The following is a 12175-nucleotide window of genomic DNA, read 5'->3' as shown; positions in this document are numbered from 1 at the left end:
GAGGGGGGAACCGTACCAGGCCACATGCACTCAACATTGGGAGGATGCTTTGGGTGTCTGTGACCCCCACAAAGCACCATGTCTCCATGTTGATGGGGATAAGGGCCTCATCCCCACAACCCTGGCCGGTGGTTGTGGGGGTCTGCGGGCGGGGGGCTTATCAGAATCTGGAAGCCCCCTTTAACAAGGGGACCCCCAGATCCCACCCCCCCACTTCCACTCTAACTCGCCTCCCAGTCACTATTCACTGTCACTACGACTCACCTCCCAGTCCCTGTTCACACCCACTCCAACTCACCTCCCAGTACCTGCTCAGTCCAACTTACATGCCAGTCCTTTTTCACTTCCACTCCAACTCACCTCCAACTTCATCTAAACTCTCAGCCCCTGATATTGTTTACTCTAACTCTACAAGCAGCCCCTGATAACTTCCACTCCAACTTACCTCCCAGTCCTTAATACTTTGACTCCAACTCACCTCGCAGTGTCTGTTCATTTCCACTTCAACTCACCTTCCAGTTCTTGTTCACTTCCACTCCAACTCACTTCCCATTCCATCTCAACTGTCAGCTCCTGATAATGTCCACTCTAACTATCCACCCAGTCCCTGATAACGTCCACTCCAACTTACCTCCCACCCCCCCCCCCCAATACTTTGACCCTAACTCACCTCCCAGTTCTTGTTTACTTCCACTCCATCTCAACTCTCAGCCTCTGATAATGTCCACTCTAACTCTCCATCCAGTCCCTGATAACTTACACTCCAACCTATCTTCTGGTCCCTAATACTTTGATTCCAACTCACCTTCCAGTCCCTAATACTTTGACTCCAACTCACCTCCCAGTTCTTGTTCACTCCAACTGCAGCTCACTGTTCACTTCCATTCCAACTGAACTCCCAGTCCCAGGTAACTTCCACTCTAACTCGCCTTCAAATCCCTGTTCACTTCTACTCCAACTCACCTCCTACTCCCTTTTTACTTCCACTCCAACTCACCCGCCACTCCATCTAAACTCTCAGGCCGCGTACACACGCGCGGACTGTTTGCCCAACCTTGTTCGTCAAACAGTTTCGGCAAACAGTCCGCTCAAAATTTGCATGAGCGGACTTGCCCACACACGAGCGGACTGTTTCAACGAACTGTTTGCCAAACAGTCCGCTCAACTTTTGAAATGAACGTAAGGCGGAGGCAAATCCGCCCATTTCGAGCGCGTGTACAGGTAGGCGGGGCCCGCGAAGGAGACGTCGCGGGCTCCGCCGCCTGGAATGGGCGTAAAGGGGAACCCCAACGCCGAAAAAAATCGGCGTGGGGGTTCCCCCAAAGTCCACACCAGACCCTTGTCCGAGCACGCTACCCGGCCGGCCAGGAAAGGGGGGGGTGCCTTGGGGAAGGGGGGGCCGCGCGGCCCCCCCACCCCAAAGCACCTTGTCCCCATGTTGATGAGGACAAGGGCCTCTTCCCGACAACCCTGGCCGTTGGTTGTCGGGGTCTGCGGGCGGGGGGCTTATCGGAATCCGGGAGCCCCCTTTAAGAAGGGGGCCCCCGGATACCGGCCCCCCACCCTATGTGAATGAGTATGGGGTACAATGTACCCCTACCCATTCACCTGTGAAATAAAGTACAAAAAAAAACACAACACAGGGGAAAAAATATTTTATTGCACAGCTCCGGGGGTCTTCCGTCTTCGGGGGTCTTCTCACCGGACTCCTCCGCTATGTGTGTGTAGCTCTTTTACTAGCGGAGGAGTCCGGCTTTCTTCCTCCCCGCCGCCGGCCTCTTCTCCCGACTTCGGGGGTCTTGTCCCCCTCTTCGGTTCTTCTGCCGGGCCACCGCGCCTTCTTGTAGCTCTTTTACAGGCGGTGGCCCGGTCTTCTGTCGCCGCTGCCTTCCGTTCTTCTGTCGCCGCCTTCGGTTCTTCTGCCGGGCCACCGCGCCTTCTTGTAGCTCTTTTACAGGCGGTGGCCCGGTCTTCTGTCGCCGCTGTCGCTGTCGCCGCCTTCCGTTCTTGTTCTTCTTCTTCTTGTTCTTCTTCTTCTTCTCCAGGCGATGTTGACACGTCGCTCCCTCCGGCCGGAATGCCAGGGACACGCTCCGCTGCCACTTATATAGTGACAATGGGGCGGTGTCACATGGTATATGTCACATGGGTTGGTCACATGGTGACCCCGCCCCCTTACGATGTCATAGTCCCCATGTGACATCAACCCATGTGACCAACCCATGTGGCGCGGCTCTGGCATTCCGGCCGGAGGGAGCGACGTGTCAACATCGCCTGGAGAAGAAGAAGAAGAACAAGAAGAAGAAGAACGAGAACGGAAGGCGGCGACAGCGACAGCGGCGACAGAAGACCGGGCCACCGCCTGTAAAAGAGCTACAAGAAGGCGCGGTGGCCCGGCAGAAGAACCGAAGGCGGCGACAGAAGAACGGAAGGCAGCGGCGACAGAAGACCGGGCCACCGCCTGTAAAAGAGCTACAAGAAGGCGCGGTGGCCCGGCAGAAGAACCGAAGAGGGGGACAAGACCCCCGAAGTCGGGAGAAGAGGCCGGCGGCGGGGAGGAAGAAAGCCGGACTCCTCCGCTAGTAAAAGAGCTACACACACATAGCGGAGGAGTCCGGCGAGAAGACCCCCGAAGACGGAAGACCCCCGGAGCTGTGCAATAAAATATTTTTTCCCCTGTGTTGTGTTTTTTTTTTGTACTTTATTTCACAGGTGAATGGGTAGGGGTACATTGTACCCCATACTCATTCACATAGGGTGGGGGGCCGGTATCCGGGGGCCCCCTTCTTAAAGGGGGCTCCCGGATTCCGATAAGCCCCCCGCCCGCAGACCCCGACAACCAACGGCCAGGGTTGTCGGGAAGAGGCCCTTGTCCTCATCAACATGGGGACAAGGTGCTTTGGGGTGGGGGGGCCGCGCGGCCCCCCCTTCCCCAAGGCACCCCCCCATGTTGAGGGCACGCGGCCTGGTACGGCTCAGGAGGGGGGGCGCGCTCGCTCGCCCCCCTTTCCTGGCCGGCCGGGTAGCGTGCTCGGACAAGGGTCTGGTGTGGACTTTGGGGGAACCCCCACGCCGATTTTTTTCGGCGTTGGGGTTCCCCTTTAAGCCCATTCCAGGCGGCGGAGCCCGCGACGTCTCCTTCGCGGGCCCCGCCTACCTGTACACGCGCTCGAAATGGGCGGACTTTCCGAGCGGGAACAGTCCGCTCATTTCGAAAGTACAGCGGACAGGCCCACACACGGGCGGACTGTTCGCTCAAACACAGTTTCAGCGGACAGTTTTTCGGAATTTCCGAAAGACTTTGTCCGTCCAACTGTCCGCTGAAACTGTCCGCTGAAAGCCCACACACGAGCGGACTGTCCGCCCAAACACTGTTCAGCGGACAAGGTTGGGCGAACAGTCCGCCCGTGTGTACGCGGCCTCAGCACCTGATATTGTTCACTCTTACCCTCCAAGCAAGCCCTGATAGCTTCCACTCCAACTCACCTCCCAGATCTTGTTCAGTTCTACTCCAACTCACCTTCCAGATCTTGTTCAGTCCCACTCCAACTCACCTCCACGTCCCTTTTCACTTCCACTTCCCATTCCATCTCAACTGTCAGCTCCTGATAATGTCCACCCTAACTATCCACCCAGTTCCTGATAATTTCCACTCAATCCTACCTCCCAGTCCCCAATACTTTGACCCCAACTCACCTCCTAGTTCTTGTTTACTTCCACACCATCTCAGACTCTAATAATGTCCACGCTAACTCTCCACCCAGTCCATGATAACTTACACTCCAACCTACCTTCCAGTCACTAATACTTTGACTCCAACTCACCTCCCAGTCGGAGTCCCTGTTCACTCCCACTCCAGCTCCCCTCTCAATCCTCTTCCACTTTTATCTGACTCAAATCCCAGTGCCTTTTCACTTCCACTCTAACTAACTTCCCAGCCTCTAGGCACACGGCAGACCTCTATTCAGCTTCATGCAGCAACGTAGTCAGCAGAATCAACCATCTCCTTCAGTCACTATTTTACAAGCAGATTGGATATCTGCTCTGCCCTATCTCAGTGGTATGTGAATATGAATACGCATACATTCTGTCTGGAATTAAGGCAGCAAGTAGCTGCAAGAGATTAAAAAGTTTGAAAGACTTGGGGCCAACCCTAGAATCCATGGCATCCTAGGCCACAGCCTACATGGCTTAGCCAGAGATCCATCCCTGGCCGCACCTCCTTATTGGTCATCACTGACGGAAGAGTCGTCTCACTGACCAATAGGGACAGTGTAGACAAGCCTTCAACAATATGAGAATGTGTCAAAGATAGCTGATTAGTGCCCCTTCTAGATGGGGATGGGGAACAAGCGGTACTTTTGCAGAGAGTTAAAGGTACGCTTTAGTTGTGTTCCGGCACTTTTTTTTTTTTTTTTTGACAAGTGCACTTAAAGCTGATTATATTCATATAGATGGAAAAAATAGCTCCTGGATTAGAATTATAAATAAGATGGATTTCTCCAAGTGAACATTTGTTTTCAACTATATTTCTTACCATAATAAATAGCAATGACTTTTCGTTTACTATCAGCCGACATCTGTCTGATATCAGTGTCATGCTCCCGATCAGTAAGGCATGTGATTCCTATTAAAACCGCCATAGCTGTACTGTGCTGCAGAATCAGCCTAGGGCTTTATTAATGAGAATAGTCATCAGTTTACATAAGTAGTCACTCATTCTATCTTCATGCTGCATACAATATTGCTTCAATGGAAAACATGTAAAGCTGTTTTTTCCCCCTCTGCCTATATGATGACATCATGTACCAAAATACTTCCAAAGTAATGCAGTGCAAACGACACTGATTATGTTTTGTATTAAAGGCAATAATAACCCAGAGATGACAATCATATTTAGGTTTACAGAAGTCAGTTCGGTGAAAAAAGAACTATAAATGATAACTATGAGTGTCTATATCGGGGTAGGCAACCACCGGCACGCAAAGCCTCTTTTGCCAGCACTCAACTCCCTCCCTATCAACACATGGAAGTGTCAGTGAGATCTGCAATCATCAGCTTTTGTGATGGGGAAGAGATTGGATGCAGTTCTGCAGTCCAGGAGGAGGACTGTCATTGGCCACTGCTAAAGCCAATCACAGTCCTGCTAGGGCCCCCATCCACCATCTGGAGGAAGATGACTCACTTGGTTGACACTACCAATCTCAGAAAGAAGGGATTTCACTGTGATTGAGGAAACCACAATCAGGTGACAGTTTTTGGAATTATTGTTGAGCTGCTGGGAACTTTGTTGAATTATTCCTGAACTTTTGCGTCACTTACTCCTGAACCCCGGCACTCTGTGTCCCTTTAAGCCACAGCCAGTATTCAGCACAATGAAAATCACACCCAACTTTTGCTGTGGTGCAGAGTGTCGCACTTTTTCTCAGATGCGGGGGCCCAACTTATGATCCTGCACACAGGCCTACTGCTTCCCGAAAATGCCCGACCTGAACTCATCATTGCGCATCCATTCCAGATGCTTGTATGTGACATCACATACATCACATACATCACATACATCCCATACAAGCACATGGGCTGGATGCGAGAGGTGGGTCAGCAGGATGTGTGTGCCAGGACAGGTAGATGTGCCTCATCTCTGCTTCCTTTCACCACTCTGCAAATCACGCATTTTTTAGTCACTGCTGGGAGGGCCAGCATGGTTAGCGTAGGGCCTGGGAAGGGAAGAGAAGGGGGAGAAAAGCTGTTGAGCCACTCCTGGGGGGGGGGGGGGACACTGTAGGGAGTGGGAAACAGGGGGAGCTAAGATGCTGAGTCACTGCTGGGAGGCGGGGTCGAGGGGGGGAGCTAAGGTGCTGAGTCACTACTGGGAGGCGGGGTGATGGGAGGAGCTAAGGTGCTGAGTCCCCATAAGGAGGGAAGCAGGGGGATCTGGGGTGCTGAGTCCCTTCTGGGGGGGGGCTGGGGGAGCTAAGTTACTGAATCACTGCTGAGAGGGGGAAGCAGGGGGAGCTAAAGGTGTAGAGTCACTGCTAAAAGGTGGGATCAGGGGGAGCTGTGGTGCAAAGTCATCATTAGTAGGGGGAGCTGACAAGGCTGGGGTGCTGAGTCATTGTGGGTGGGGGGGGGGGGCATGGAGAGCTGAGGTGCTAAGTCACTGCTGGGAGGTGGAAGCAGGAAGATCTGAACTGCAAAGTCACTGTTGGAACCAGGTGACAGGTTGAGTCATTACTGGGTGGGAAGGAGGAGAATTAAGGTTGCTCTGTGAAGACACCATTGAAAGGAGGGAGCAGTGGGAGCAGGGGCAGCCCATCCATTAGGGGCACAGGGGTGCCGCCACCCTATCCATGTGTTTGGCCCCCTAATCTACATGCAGGGTGCCGGACTATAGATTCCAATGGGGAGGGGAGGTTTAAGCAAATGATTAGAGCCAAAGACTCTAATAGACTTCAAAAAATACCAAGCCCACCCAGTTGTTTGACCATAGCGAATGAATATTCACTATTATCACACTGATTCTCCTCCCGGCCAATCAGGAAGCGGATCCTGAGACCCATTTACTGATTGGCAAAAAAGAGAAGCGATTCTCTTGGGCCAAGATGAGGAGAGAGGAGGGGGGAGGAGACATGGAGGCCACAGGAGAAGATGCAGGGGACAAAGCCACCACCTGAGGGAAGTGCTGTCCAAGGGTAAACGCGGGGCTCATCGATCGACTGAAGGACCGACTGGAGTTGCGCTGGTGACCCGATCCAAATGCTCCATGGGGGAGGAATGGTTGTGGGTGCATTGTGTGCCACCCCCCCCCCCCCAAAAATATATACCACCAGCCGCCACTGAGTGGGAGCTGAACTGCTGAGTCACTGCTGGGATCAAAGTTGAGATTAGCTTTTGAGTCACTGCTGGGGGGGAAGCTGAGCTGATAAAAGAAGAAGAACATGAACAGCTTCAGTGCTTCTATTGTATACTTTGAGGATGATTTACTCCACAGTGCCAACAGCTACAGAGGTCAGTGAGGGCTTGTTTTAAAACCAGTTTACTGCTTTTTAAGAATAGTGCAATGGTACAGTTTCCTGAGCCTGGCCATGGGTTACATTAGACTGCCCTTATTGGCACAGCAATGTTCAATAACCCTCTTTATTCCATAGAAAGACAACCTTATCATAACAGTGCGGAAACCTGGTACCTCACTCATGAAGTGTTAGCAATCTCTTAAGAATTGGCAGATCTTTTATTGAATTCAGCTGTGTGTGACTAACAATCCTGTATAAAATCATATACCATTCCCTCCACTCTATTTTTAGGGCTCTTTGCATCGCTAGATGTCAATTACATTTTTTATAAGTGTCATCACTTACTATAAAATTGATGTCGAAATAAGAATCATATTAACATTTATCTTTTCAACTAATGCCAAACAAAGAACTAAAGAGTAAAAAAATCTATTTTATATGTACTGTATGTAAAGTCAAATATCCTGCAAAAGGGAAAGATTCTTTCTTGGCCAAAGAAGAAAGTGTTTTCTAATCCATCCTTTCCAGGGTGGCAGGCTTTGGAACGCTGTACACCTCCACATTAACTCTTGAGATGATATAATCAGTAACACACGGCACCCTGATGTAAATATGGACTTGCTAGCATTGTGACATGGATTCCTAGCAGTTTTCAAATGACTGGAGTCTTTTAACTACTATTTATTTTCTTTTTTCTTCTTTTCTTTTCTTTTTTGTTTAATGTAAATGAGTTTATCCTAAAGCTGAACTCCAGCCTTTCCTTTTCTTTGCTCCCCAGCTTTATGCCTCGTACACACGTTTGGATTTTCCGGCAGAAAATGTTCGATGGGAGCCTTTTGTCAGAAATTCCGACCGTGTGTAGGCTCCATTGGACCTTTTCCATTGGAATTTCTGTTGCACAAAATTTGAGATCTGGTTCTCAAATTTTCCATAAAAAAAGAATCAGTTTGCACAAATTCCGATCGTGTGTACACAATTCCGATGCCCAAAGTTCCACGCATGCTCGGAATCAAGCAGAAGAGTAGCACTGGCTATTGAACTTTTCTCGGCTCGTCGTTCGTGTTGATGTGTGGAATTTCCGACCAAATTTGTGTGACCGTGTGTATGCAAGACAAGTTTGAGCCAAGTTTGAGCCAACATCCATCGAAAAAAAAACATGGGATTTTGTTGTCGGAATGTCTGAACGTGTGTACGCAGCATAACTGTCCCTGGCCAGCCCCATTTCAGTTCTTTTAACCACTTCCAGACTGCCGCACTCCAATATATATGTCCTAACTTTGAAGAGGGATACTGTTGTTATGGCAGCAGCTAGCAGCCATTACCCCGGTATCCTCTTCTTCAGCGAGTGGTCCAGTTTGCGATAATAGTGGTCTCTGTTGCGGATTCCCTGCAAGATCACTTTTATCGGTGGCTGGAGAGGCAGAGGCGATCGGATGTGTCTCCTTCCTGGGTATGGAGATGAGTGAAGGGAAGATGGCCCCCACCCATCTCCATACCATTGCAGCACGGAAGCGACGTCAAAACGTCACTTCCTCCCATAGCTCTTAAAGGGACATTTTTTTTTTTTTTTTGGGGGGGGGGGGGGTTCAAATGACAATTTTTTTTTATTGCATTATAGTGTAAATGTGAGATCTGAGGTCTGTTTGACACCAGATCTCATAATCAAGAGGTCCTGTCATGCTTTTTTTCTATTACAAGGGATGGTAGAGCGAGAGCGATAATTCTAGCCATAGAACTCCTCTGTAACTCAAAACTTGCTACCTGTAGAATTTTTTTCAAAGTCCCCTATGGAGATTTTTAAGGGTAAAGGTTTGTCGCCATTCCACGAGCGGGTGCAATTTTGAAGCTTGACAAGTTGGGTATCAATTTACTAAGCGTAACATCATCTTTCACAATAAAAAAAAATTGGGCTAACCTAAGACTGTTGTCTTATTTTTTAATTTAAAAAAGTGTATTTTTTCCCCCAAAAATGCGCTTGTAAGACCGCCGTGCAAATACAGTGTGACAGAAAGTATTGCAATGACTGCCATTTTATTCTCTAGGCAGGGTGTTAGAAAAAAAAAGTATAATGTTTGGGGGTTCTAAGTAATTTTCTAGCAAAAAAAAAACAGTTTTTAACTTGTAAACAACAAATCTCAGAAAGAGGCTCATTCCTTCAGTGGTTAATCACAGAAGCCCAACATCACACATGGCCATTATCCATACATCCCAACATTTTGAGATAAGAATGAGGGATACCTACTAACAAATGTATGTAGGCATACGTATGTAGGCATAGGACACGCCCCCTGCCACACCCCCTGAAAGGAGAATTAACCACAAAAAAAAGGTTAAATCCACAAGTGCTTTTTTATTTTTACCACTATTATTCTTTTATATTGGCTTTTAAAAAAGAACAAATGCAACAATTTAGAAATCGGATGAAAGGTTTAGCACTGGGAAACACTTTTTGAAACATAAATAGTGCATTTTATATACAACTATATAGATCAGACCAAAATGAGGGACAAATGAGGAGGAATGAAGGACAGAGGGACATTGCTCCAAATCAGGGACAGTCTTTCGAAACCAGGGACAGTTGGGAGCTATGGCATTACCTAGGGTGGTCTGCAAATATATCATGCCTAGGATCGCCCACTCCTCCAGGCTGACATTCTACCATCAAGGTACTTTGATATTGTCATTGCTCTTTCATAGAGCCAGCCCACGGCTTGCATCAGGCTGGAGGGCTCTTGAAAGGCGTACTAAGGCAAGGTATTGTGATGCATTCAGGAAGCCATGTGCAACATCCTGCAGGCCCCTCCCACTTGCAGTGCATAGAGAACTCTAGAGAGACGCAGTAATGACATCACTGGGACTAAAATAAGGTTATTTAAAAAAAAAAAGTAGGAACCAGGGAAAGCAACATATGAGCAGAATGAATTTCAGCTTTGAAGTAATACAAAAGGTAAAAAAAAAAGATTTTTTTAAAAATCATAAACATGATAAACACCTACTCTGTGCAAGGGTTTTGCACAGAGCACCCCTGTCCTCCTCTGCTGGGGTCCCCCATGGCACACCTTGTTCTTCCTCCCTGCTTAGTGTCCCCACAGGAAGCTGCTGGCTATGGGTGCACATTTTTCAAATAAAGCCATAAGAAGTCCTGTTTTCAGTTAGCAAGAAGCCATGTGGGGGACACGGCAAACATGTGGAAGAAGATGCTTTGGTCAGATGAGGCCTAAAATCCAAACGCTATGTGTGGCAAAAAACGAATACTGCACATCACCCTGAATACACTATTCCCACCGTGAAACATGGTGGTGGAAGCATCATGTTGTGGGGATGCTTTTCTTCAACAGGGATAGGGAAGCTGGTCAGAGTTGATGGGAAGATAGATGGAGCCAAATACAGGGCAATCTTAGAAGAAAACCTTTACACACTATCAGTTTTTTTGCTGATTTTTGTCTTCATATTTACCAAAACCATGTAGTACAAGGGCCTGCCTGATTGCATACAAATTGAAACTCCTAAGGTTTGACCCCATATTATATGGTTTTGGCAAATCTGAAGGAAGAAATCAGCAGAAAATCTGATAGTGTGTATGGGGCTTTAGAGTTTGCAAAAGACTCAAAGAGATCAAAGCATATTCATTTGTTAGAATGGCCCAGTCAAAGTCCAGACCTAAACCCAATTGAGAATCTGAGGCAAGACTTGAAAATTGCTGTTCACAGACGCTCTCCATCCAATCTGGCAGAGCTTGAGCTATTTTGCAAAGAAGAATGGGCAAAAATGCCACTCTCTAGATGTGCAAAGCTGGTAGAGACATCCCCAAAAAGACTTGCAGCTGTAATTGCAGTGAAAGGTGGTTCTACAAAGCATTGACTCCGGGGGGGCTGAATACAAATGCATGCCACACTTTTCACATATTTATTTGTAAAAAATGTTGAAAATGATTTATCGTTTTCCTTCCACCTCACAATTCTGTGCCACTTTGTGTTGGTCGATTACATAAAATCCCAATAAAATACATTTACGTTTTTGGTTGTAACGTGACAAAATGTGGAAAATGTCAAAGGGTATGAATACTTTTTCAAGGCACTGTATATATACATATCAATTTTATACTTTTTTTTTTATTGTACACCTTTTTTAACTTTGAAAAGTTTCCAAATGCTCTTTCCTTTTTCCTATAGAACTGCGGTTGGTTGCCAACCTAAACAAACCATAATCATCGATGATCAAAGAGAAGCGTCTGTCTCTGACTTACAGTGCATTTGCATACTAATGTTAGAATTCCTGTACATTCCACGGAACTAATGGGATCATTCTTATTCTCCAGCAGCAGCTCAACAGTTATACCGTTGCCATCTGTGTTTTTGTTAACCTGAATCGCATCTGAATTCTGTTATTGCAAGGTAGAGAAACTTGTTTAATGATTCTTAATCTCTTCTTTAATTAAATCATGCAGCCAACCTGAAAAATCTATCTTGATGCAAATTAGAGGCATTTTTTGGCATTCATTTACAGTAATGCACTAATAAGGTTAATTAATGAAGGTTCGAATGCCATTTATCGAGATATTTATGCCACATGTGTTTCGTAGTAGGTTATCCTGCTTTTAGAGTGGTAGACAAAAAAAATGTTTTATATTATAAATTATAAGCAGCTGCATGTGTGACAGTAACTGATTTTTAGAAGTGCTTGTATTCTTTTACAGTATTATTTTGGTTTTAAGTGATCCTGAAAATCTATCAGTTCAGGGAAGCGTGAACGGAACCAGTACAAATTACAAATGTCCTCCTAAAAATGCTAGTTTCCTGGCTGTTATGCTGAAATTGCAATTTCATTGCTTTCTGAGTCACTGGCCTAGAAAACATACAGAACAGGTGAAGTCAGAACTCACAATCTTCATATTTATTTAAAGCTGGTGGTTTATATCAGTGTTTCTCAACCAAGGTTTGTTAGGAGTGCCATGCCGTGTCTGTATTTTTGCACTGTGTTATGAATTACTATAGTTCATGGGGGCAGCCGGCAGCACTGTGGAAGCACATGTAGAAACCTCTAGCTAAATGTGCTAGTGTTAGTTTGTAGTGTAGGTAAATTTAGCCTGGCTGAGAGCCAGGCTGGGTTGAATCTGGGTCAAGGTGAGTTACTCAAGGAGGCTTGATGACTCATCAGGCAGT

Source organism: Lithobates pipiens, unplaced genomic scaffold (genome assembly GCF_037356315.1).
Source record: "Lithobates pipiens isolate NorthernLeopardFrog02 unplaced genomic scaffold, aLitPip1_a1.2 Scaffold_22, whole genome shotgun sequence".
Taxonomy (NCBI): Eukaryota; Metazoa; Chordata; class Amphibia; order Anura; family Ranidae; genus Lithobates; species Lithobates pipiens.
The sequence above is the reverse complement of the archived record's forward strand: the minus strand, read 5'-3'. Positions refer to the sequence as shown.